Raw genomic sequence first — 10,875 nt, 5'->3', positions numbered from 1 at the left:
ACTGACCATGTCATGAATGATGTAATATGTGACATCATAATCAGTGGATTGCGGGTGCGCGAAATATAGTTAGTACAACTAACTATATAGGAGCAATTTCAATGGTTTTTTAAATGCTAATTCCTAACTATATAAGGCCAGATTTTTCAAGTGATATATATATATATATATATATATATATATATATACATATTATATACATATATATATATATATATATATATATATATATATATATATATATATATATATATATATATATATATATATATATATACATATTATATACATATATATATATATATATATATATATATATATATATATTTATATATATATATATATATATATATATATATATATATATATATATATATATATATATCACTTGAAAAATCTGGCCTTATATAGTTAGGAATTAGCATTTAAAAAACCTTTATTTCTTCTGCTCAGTGCCTTGTACATTTGGGGAGAGAGTAATTATGTGAACAACATTACCTTGTGATTCCAAGAGATAATTCTCATTGGTTCGCGTTCACTTTGTAAATAACACGTATTCATACAGTTATTTAAATCTGTGGTTTTTAATGTGTAAATATATATTTATATATTTTATAAATTAAGCCACTTGTACTTTTGACATGGTACGTTTACAACTATGCATACAAATGTTAGCACATGAGGATGAAGTATTTTTTCCATGTTGTTGAATACATTTGTAAAATTGCGCGCGCATTAGCACTTTAAATGTTCGGCATTGGCTCTCAGCAACTGGCCATGTGATCAAGCTGTAAGGCGAAACGCGTAATGGCGGCGGCAGGCTTGCTGGAAATAAAACACCTCGATTAAAGCACCAAGAACTGGGTCTGTTCCTTCGTCATTGTTGGAGTGTTGGGCTGAGGCGGCTGCTTTGGCTAGTGACGAATTTTCGTGCATATATATATGTATATATATATATATATACACACACACATATTTCTATCTATCTATAGATACATATATATCTATGTATCTATATATATAGATATATGTGGGTATATATGTATATATATATTACCTACTGGCGGTCGCCAGTAGGTAGTTATAGTTAGGACCTAGTTTCCATAGGAAATCCGCAAAATTCTATTGGGAATAACTTTGGCGCTGGTTGATGAATCTCCGCGAATTTCTCAAAGAAGATGTCTCGGGAAGATTCGTCAAGCGGGGGCCAAGAAAAAAGGGGGGTCCCAAAACGTGTTTTCCCCATGTTAATTTCCATAGGACGATTAGACACGGCTACAGCCCGAACCGCTGAACGGAATTTGGAAAAATGGTAGGGTCTGGTACCCAGATCACGATTTTGTTTAAATGGTGTAAATCCCTCCAGTAGTTGCTGAGAAAATTAAAATTGAAATCAATTATATATCTATAAGAGCCCACAGTGCGCGCACCGTGCGCGCAACGTGCGCCCACCTTGCCGTGCACGAGCTTCATGCTGATTGGCTGCCACTGTCTGTTAACACTCCAAAACAGAAATTGATGGCCGCCATCTTGTGCCTCAGTAGACTGAGGCACATGAAGCTGAAAATAAAAAGTGTACAACTCAAAAAGGGGCAGGGTAGAAGCACCCTGACTCCCAAGGCCAAAAATGTTTTTTTTTTAAACCTGATATGTTTATTTAAAAATTACCCCCCAGGGGGACCAAATTGTGGGGGCATAGTGACAAAGAAGTGCGGGGGGAGCCCAAACCCCCCCACACTGCCCCGGGGACCGCCGCCCTCCGGGGCAAAGCAACGCAGTCCCCTGGCGCATACTGGAGTCTCCTGGTGGGCTAGTTGCCTCTCAGGGACCCCAGTATGCAAGGGGAATTAGTTCCCCCTCTGCATACATGCCCGGGGGCTGCATTGCAGAGCGGTGTAAAAAGGGGCATAGCCTCATTACACCTCTCTGCAATGCAGCCCCTGGCGCATACTGGAGGTTCCAGGTGGGCTAGTTGGCTCCCAGGGACCCCCAGTATGCAAGGGGAATTAGTTCTCCCTCTGCAAACGCCCCCGGGGGCTGCATTGCAGAGAGGTGCAAAAAAAGGTGTGGCCTCATTACACCTCTCTGCAATGCAGCCCCCTGGCAAATACTGGAGGTTCCAGGTGGGCTAGTTGGCCCCCAAGGACAACCATAGGTTTCACACCAGTTATAGTTAGCTGGTCATTTTACTCATACAAAACCTTTGAAAGTCCCCTGTTATAGTTAGTTCAGCTAACTATAACTCGCGTGCCCGCAATGCACTGCTGATGATATCACATATTACATTACTCATGTAAATGTAAATGTAAATGTACAGGAATTTATATAGCGCAAATCACCGAGCGGTTTCTAAGCCGACCCCACCGACCTCAAGAACTACCGCCCCATCTCGCTGCTCCCGTTTCCTGCAAAAGTCATCGAGAAGACCGTCAACAAGCAGCTGGCCGCCTTCCTCGAGACAAACGGATCCCTCGACCTCTCGCAGTCTGGCTTCCGGGCCAACCACAGCACCGAGACCGCCCTGATCGCAGCCACCGATGGCATCCGAGCCCTGCTCGACAACGGAGAAACAGCGGCCCTCATCCTCCTAGACCTCTCTGCGGCCTTCGACACTGTCTGCCACCGTACCCTAGTACGGCGCCTCAGCAACGTTGGAATCCAGGAGAAGGCACTGGAATGGATCATCTCGTTCCTCGCCGGAAGGACACAGAGAGTCTGCCTCCCCCCATTCAGATCAGAAGCCACCAAAGTCATCTGCGGCATTCCTCAAGGCTCCTCGCTCAGCCCAACCCTCTTCAACGTCTACATGAGCCCCCTCACAGCCATCCCACGCCAACACAACCTTAACATCATCTCCTATGCCGAAGACACCCAGCTGATCCTCTCCCTCACCAACGACCCCGCCACCGCCAGAGCCATTCTACACGAAGGGATGACAGACGTAGCCGAGTGGATGATGAACAGACGCCTGAAACTGAACTCTGACAAGACGGAAGACCTCATCCTGGGATCTTCACCCTCCGCCTGGGACGACTCCTGGTGGCCCCCCGCCCTGGGCAGCGCACCCAAACCAACAGACCACGCACGCAACCTGGGCTTCATCCTGGACTCCTCCCTCTCCATGACCAGACAAGTCAACGCCGTCTCCTCGTCGTGCTTCAACATCCTGCGCATGCTACGTAAGATCTTCCGGTGGATCCCCACCGAGAACAGGATGACGGTCACCCAGGCCCTTGTCACCAGCTGTCTGGACTACGGCAACTCCCTCTACGCCGGAACCACCGCCAAACTCCAGAAGAGACTCCAGCGGATTCAGAACGCCTCAGCACGACTCATCCTGGACATCCCCCGTCGCAGCCACATCTCCGGACACCTGAGAGATCTGCACTGGCTCCCGGTCAACAAGAGAATCACCTTCCGTCTCCTCACCCATGCACACAAAGCCCTACACAACCAAGGCCCAGGATACATCAACAGCCGCCTCAACTTCTACGCTCCCACACGCCAGCTTCGATCGACCGGCCACGCCCTCGCCGCTGTCCCCCACATCCGAAGAGCCACCACAGGAAGAAGGTCCTTCTCCTACCTGGCCGCCAAGACTTGGAACTCCCTCCCGACCCACCTCCGCCTGACCCAGGACCACCTTGCCTTCAGGAAGCAGCTCAAGACCTGGCTGTTCGAGCAGTAGCGGACCCCCCCTCCCCTAGCGCCTTGAGACCCTCCGGGTGAGTAGTGCGCTATATAAATGCTTTGATTTATTAAGCGCTTGCTTAGGGAACCCGTCCTGGTATTCCCCTGTGAGATAACCCCGGCAGGGTATTCGCAAGGTGAAAGCCAGGCATCCCGCCGCGAGGGGCCGTTGTGGAGATTAAGCAAGCTATTGCCCAGAGTCGCAGAGTTTGAACCCGTGAATCGAGTAGGCACCGGAGCGAGAATTGTCGAGTCCATGGACATTTTTAGGACTCAAGACCCCGCCGAGCCGGGAATTGAACCCTGTTCCCGGGCTGACCTCTGCTTCCAGGTCTGCCTCCTCTAACCAGTGAGCCACACTTCTCCACACTCATGACATGGTCAGTGACATCAGTCATGACATCACTGATGTCATCAGGGATGTCATTTGAGATGTCATCAGTGATGTCATGAGTGATGTCACTGACCATGTCATGAGTGATGTAATATGTGACATCATCAGCAGTGCATTGCGGGCGCGCGAGTTATAGTTAGCTGAACTAACTATAACAGGGGAATTTCAAAGGTCTTGTATGAGTAAAATGACCAGCTAACTATAACTGGTGCGAAACCTATGTTTTTTTCAGTGAATTTCAAAGGTTTTTAAAATGCTAATTCCTAACTAAAACGTGTGTAAAACCAATGGTTTTTTAGTGAATCTATATATCTATACATACATATATATATTTATAACACAAACATATAAATATTTATATATATATATATATATTTTACTGCAAAAAATAAAGGTTAAAGTAATGTTATACCTTCGGTGACAATACAATATTACTGTTTTGAACAAAAAAAAACTCCATTCTCGACCCCTCCCAATCCGGATTCCACAGCAACCACAGCACAGAGACCGGCCGCCACAGACGACATCCGCACCATCCTCAACCAATGCCACACCGCAGCCTTGATACCGCTTGACCTCTCTGAAGCCTTCAACACTGTGTCCCACCACACTCTCACCGCCAGACTCTCGATGCTGGCATACAGGGAGCCGCCCTCGACTTGCTCCGCTCCTTTTTCCCCAGCAGAACCCAAACAATCAGACTCACGCCTTTCCTCATCGAACCCACAGAGATCTACTGCGGACTGCCCCAGGGATCGTTGCTCAGCCCCACGTACTTCAACATCTACATGGCCCCCCTCGCTGCCATCGTCAGACAGCATGCACTCAGCATAGTATCCTACGCCGACGAAACCCAGCTCATTCTCTCCCTCACCAAGGACCACCAGACTCAGCTTCCAGGAAGGAATGAAAGACGTCACATCCTGGATGAGCAGCAGCTGTCTGAAGCTCAATTCGAAGAAGACAGAAGTTCTCGTCCTGGACCCTCCTCCTTGGCATGGGACAATTCCTGATGGCTCAGTGCACTTGGCAGCCCCCACATCCCCTTGACCATGCCTGGAACCTCAGCATCATACGCAACTCCTCCCTCACCATGAACAGACAGATCAACGCTGTCACCTCCACTTGTTTCAACACCCTCCGCATCCTCCGCAAGACCTTTGAATGGATCTCCTCCGAATCCAGAAAGACAGTCACCCATGCACTCATAACCAGCAGAGTGGACTATGGAAACACCCTCTATGCCGGAACCAACAAATTCTTGCTCCGCAAGCTCCAAACCATACAGAACACCGCAACCAGACTTGTCCTCAGCATCCCTTGACATGAACACATCACCCAACACCTGCAAAATCTCCACTGGCTCCCCGTCAAGAAGAAAGTAACCTTAATAATACTCACCCATGCCTACAAATGCCTCCACAACAACTGACCCCAATATCTCAATGAAAGAATCTCCTTCCACATACCCAAGATAAATATCCAATCCGCCGACCTCGCCAAAACCCCACGCATCTGCAGAGCAAGAACGGGTGGAAGAGCCTTCTCCTACATAGCGACAAAGACCTGGAATGAGCTCTCTATCAACATCAGACGCTCCCCTGCTCTGCAAGCCTTCAGGAAGAGCCTCAAGACCTGGCTCTTCGACTGACCCAGAACTGCACCCTCTCCTCCAGCACCATGAGACCTGCACAAGTGAGTAGTATGCTTCACAATTCTCTGATTGATTGATTGATTGATTGATTGATTGATTGATTGATTGATTGAAGCGTTGTTTCCCCCCCTATTGCTCTATAAATTACCATGGCATTAGATGCCTGACAGTAAGTGCAAAATAGCTCTGGAGAATATCAGCCATCATTACTGCCATCACAGATACAAATCCCTTAGGTATAGAAAGCATGCATTATGTGCAACATTGACCCCATACCATATGTTGTATAGCTTGCATAGTTGACATTGCCAATCAACCACAGATATATTGAAAACCCTCATTGAGTATAGTGTTCAACCCGTATACAATTGTTAACAGAAAGCCAAGTTCCTTAAACTAGTAAATGTCAGTTCAAGAATGACCTATTACAGACAGCTTTTATCTGTATCAGACCCCCTGAAACCTCCCGAACCTACATTGATAAATCAAGTTGATATCTGTAGTGAACTGGGCATTGTAATCAGTGTTTACTCTATGGAAAAAGCTTATTCAATACCACACTGTTTGCAATTAGTGTAACCTTCATGAGAAATACACAACAGAGTATTAAAAATAATCTATTAAGAACAGTGTACACTCTATGCAACAGTTGTCAAAAAAGACAGTTTGCTCTAAATAACCAAGATCCTAAGGTGCTAAACATCATACGGTCTGCAACCTTCATACTCTGGTGAAAACTTTACAGATAGCCCATCTTCTCAAGCAAAATACCCACATTTGCATGTGCATATGTTAGTACCTGGTGCACACAGTCTTCTATGTTATATAGAAATTGTCATGCTGATTTGATTCTTTCTAATTACTCAATGTTGCTTCCAAACGTTAGTATCTAAGACGTGGAATATTACTCCAGAACCAAAAAACTTATGTGGGATATAATTAACACAAGTCAACTGTCACCTGCACATAGAGTAACTCTGGAATAATAAGATTAATAACGTCTTAAGTACCTCTAGACACCTATGGTGCATTAGGAGCACATATGTTTTCATTAGCTGGACCTAGGCTGTACAAAATAGGTAGACATGTAATATGGAACCTATCCGCCACTATGTGAACTATAAAACAAACTGCACACTGATTGAATGATGTCATCAGTGATGTTATCCCTGATGTAATTTGAGATGGCATAAATGATGTCATAGAACATTTCATGAGTGATGTCATATGTGAGGTCATAAACAGTGCATGACGGGGTGCAATTTTTTTTTTTAAATATTTGTATTGATTTTCTGTGTACATCTTAAATTAAACTGTGAACAATCGAGGTATATCATAAAGTCAATCATTCGAGCTGGATACACAACATCGCCATCAGATCCTTTCTGTGATTCAACAGTTATATAGCGCATATTTCATGCGAAACCTGATCCTGCCTCCCTCCATGTGGTATTTGTGCCTCGGCCCTTCCGGTCCTCTCGTCCCTCGAGAGAACAGCCCCTATACACTGTCCCACCCCAGTAGTGCATGTCCATCTATCTGTGTTCACTGGTCCAACTCCCCATCCATACCATAGTACGCCCTCCATTTACTCCATACTCTTTTGAATTGCTTAGGGCATCCTCTTGCTCTATAAGTGACCCTCTCAGCTGCCATGTATAAGTCCATCCCTGACTTCCACTCCCCCAACAGTGGTTCCTGTGCAGAGCCCCACCTCCTAGCGACATCTTGTTTAGCAACCACCAGGGCCAGGGGACGGCTCAGATCCACATCACAGGAGATACCCAGGAGGATAAATTTTGGGTCTAGGGGTAATGTCTCATTCAAAACCTTCCCCAGTTCATTCGTCACCATTTCCGAATACTTTTGTATTACCGGGCAGCTCCACACCGTGTGATAAAAATCCCCTTGTTCATGGCCACATCGTAAGCAACAAGGGTCACTCGCTCTGCCCATCCTGTGTAGTCAAACAACAGGGGGTGGTGATGGACAGAGTTTCTGAATTAAGCAGAATACTCTCACCCAGTCAAGCGATCAGGGTTTGATCCAACACCGTTTTTTAGCTCACTGCACCATCCCAGCTCAGAACCTGGCTATATGCAAATTAGTCTGTCCCTGGCCCAGTGCATCATAGGAACAGGGCAGACCAAACTACCAAGCCAATTCCTTCACTGGTATGGGAACAAGCTTCCGGGGACCGGTTTCTGGCATTACAGCCGTCTTCGGCCCGGCTTGCTTGAATCCTGATGGTGCAATGAGCAAGGGACTCATGTCTGAGTATACCCTTCCACGCTTATGGTGGACAAAATATTTAAACAACAGGGGGTGGTGATGGACAGAGTTTCTGAATTAAGCAGAATACTCTCACCCAGTCAAGAGATCAGGGCTTGATCCAACACCGTTTTTTAGCTCACTGCACCATCCCAGCTCAGAACCTGGCTATATGCAAATTAGTCTGTCCCTGGCCCAGCGCATCATGGGAACAGGGCAGACCAAACTACCAAGCCAATTTTTTCAATGGGAAGGAAACAAGCTTCCGGGGACCTGTTTCTGGCATTACAGCCGTCTTCGGCCCGGCTTGCATGAATCCTGATGGTGCAATGAGCAAGGGACTCACGTCTGAGTATACCCTTCCACGCTTATGGTGGACAAAATAATTAAACAGGGGGGGGTGATGGACCGAGTTTCTGAATTAAGCAGAATACTCTCACCCAGTCAAGAGATCAGGGCTTGATCCAACACCGTTTTTTATCTCACTGCACCATCCCAGCTCAGAACCTGGCTATATGCAAATTAGTCTGTCCCTGGCCCAGTGCATCATGGGAACAGGGCAGACCAAACTACCAAGCCAATTCTTTCACTGGGAAGGAAACAAGCTTCCGGGGACCGGTTTCTGGCATTACAGCCGTCTTCGGCCCGGCTTGCTTGAATCCTGATGGTGCAATGAGCAAGGGACTCATGTCTGAGTATATCCTTCCACGCTTATGGTGGAAAAAATAATTAAACAACAGGGGGTGGTGATGGACAGAGTTTCTGAATTAAGCAGAATACTCTCACCCAGTCAAGAGATCAGGGCTTGATCCAACACCGTTTTTTAGCTCACTGCACCATCCCAGCTCAGAACCTGGCTATATGCAAATTAGCCTGTCCCTGGTCCAGTGCATCATGGGAACAGGGCAGACCAAACTACCAAGCCAATTCTTTCACTGGGAAGGAAACAAGCTTCCGGGGACCTATAGAACCCTGATTAATAACGCCCCAGATCACCTGATGAAATTGAGAGAGACATGGGAGGGTGACGTGGGGACCTACGACACCCCGGACTGGGACTTGGCCCTTATGCATCCCCGGGAAGTGGCAATCAAGTCCAGATTAAGACTTATACAATATAAATTACTACATAGGATCTACTATGTTAGAGCCAGACTACACAGGATGATTAAACAACAGGGGGTGGTGATGGACAGAGTTTCTGAATTAAGCAGAATACTCTCACCCAGTCAAGAGAACAGGGCTTGATCCAACACCGTTTTTTAGCTCACTGCACCATCCCAGCTCAGTACCTGGCTATATGCAAATTAGTCTGTCCCTGGCCCAGTGCATCATGGGAACAGGGCAGACCAAACTACCAAGCCAATTCTTTCACTGGGAAGGAAACAAGCTTCCGGGGACCGGTTTCTGGCATTACAGCCGTCTTCGGCCCGGCTTGCTTGAATCCTGATGGTGCAATGAGCAAGGGAATCACGTCTGTTGTTTAATTATTTTGTCCACCATAAGCGTGGAAGGGTATACTCAGACGTGAGTCCCTTGCTCATTGCACCATCAGGATTCAAGCAAGCCGGGCCCAAGACAGCTGTAATGCCAGAAACCGGTCCCCGGAAGCTTGTTTCCTTCCCAGTGAAAGAATTGGCTTGGTAGTTTGGTCTGCCCTGTTCCCATGATGCACTGGGCCAGGGACAGACTAATTTGCATATAGCCAGGTACTGAGCTGGGATGGTGCAGTGAGCTAAAAAACGGTGTTGGATCAAGCCCTGTTCTCTTGACTGGGTGAGAGTATTCTGCTTAATTCAGAAACTCTGTCCATCACCACCCCCTGTTGTTTAATCATCCTGTGTAGTCTGGCTCTAACATAGTAGATCCTATGTAGTAATTTATATTGTATAAGTCTTAATCTGGACTTGATTGCCACTTCCCGGGGATGCATAAGGGCCAAGTCCCAGTCCGGGGTGTCGTAGGTCCCCACGTCACCCTCCCATGTCTCTCTCAATTTCATCAGGTGATCTGGGGCGTTATTAATCAGGGTTCTATAGGTGTATGACACTGCTTTTTCTTGCAGGTGCTCCTGGAGGAGTCGTCCCTTCAATGGTGCATAATCTGGCAATGGGGAGGGGAAGGGGCCCTCTGCCTGCCACGCGTGTTTCAGTTGTAAATATCTATTGTATTGTGTGATGCTAAGTCCAAAGTCTGCTTGAAGTTTCTGAAAGGGCTTAAAGGAGGTGTCCGTCATTACATCACCCAGAGTGGATATGCCCAAGTTGTCCCATGTGTGGAATCCGCACAGCTTGTGTATTTCTCGTAGCCACTTGCAGTTCCATAGTGTAGTTTGTCTCGTGGGTTTGCGGTGCCAACCCATCGTTTTGTTTGCTTTATGCCACAGTCCGATTGTTGTCTGGGTGGCCTGGGGCAATCCCACGTGTTGTTTCCCACCGTAAAGATAATGAAGTGGCGAGTGCTTACCCATTTTATAACGTTCTAGTCTGTAAGTGGGGTGGGTTGCTTCCACATGGAGCCAATCAGATATTGGGGGGAGATGTGCCACCATGTGGTAAGCCTCTATGTCTGGAAGGGATATTCCCCCATTATATTGGTTGCGGCATAGCGTTGTGAGGGCGATTCTGGGCTGTTTTCCCAGCCATAGCAGAGACCGCAGCTCCGTGTTGATCACCTGAAACACCTGCTGTGAAAGGGGGAAATATTCGTTTTGGAGGGCATAAAAGAACTTTGAGAGCGTGATCATTTTGAACATGGCCGCTCGGCCTAATATGGTAAGGGGATGTGCCTTCCATCGTTGGGCATCTTCTTTAAATGCAAGCAGGATGCGGTGTACATTTTCATTATAGGACCGGTGCTTGTCCGG

Source organism: Lissotriton vulgaris, chromosome 10 (assembly GCF_964263255.1).
Source record: "Lissotriton vulgaris chromosome 10, aLisVul1.2, whole genome shotgun sequence".
Taxonomy (NCBI): Eukaryota; Metazoa; Chordata; class Amphibia; order Caudata; family Salamandridae; genus Lissotriton; species Lissotriton vulgaris.
This window is presented reverse-complemented; position numbering follows the sequence as displayed.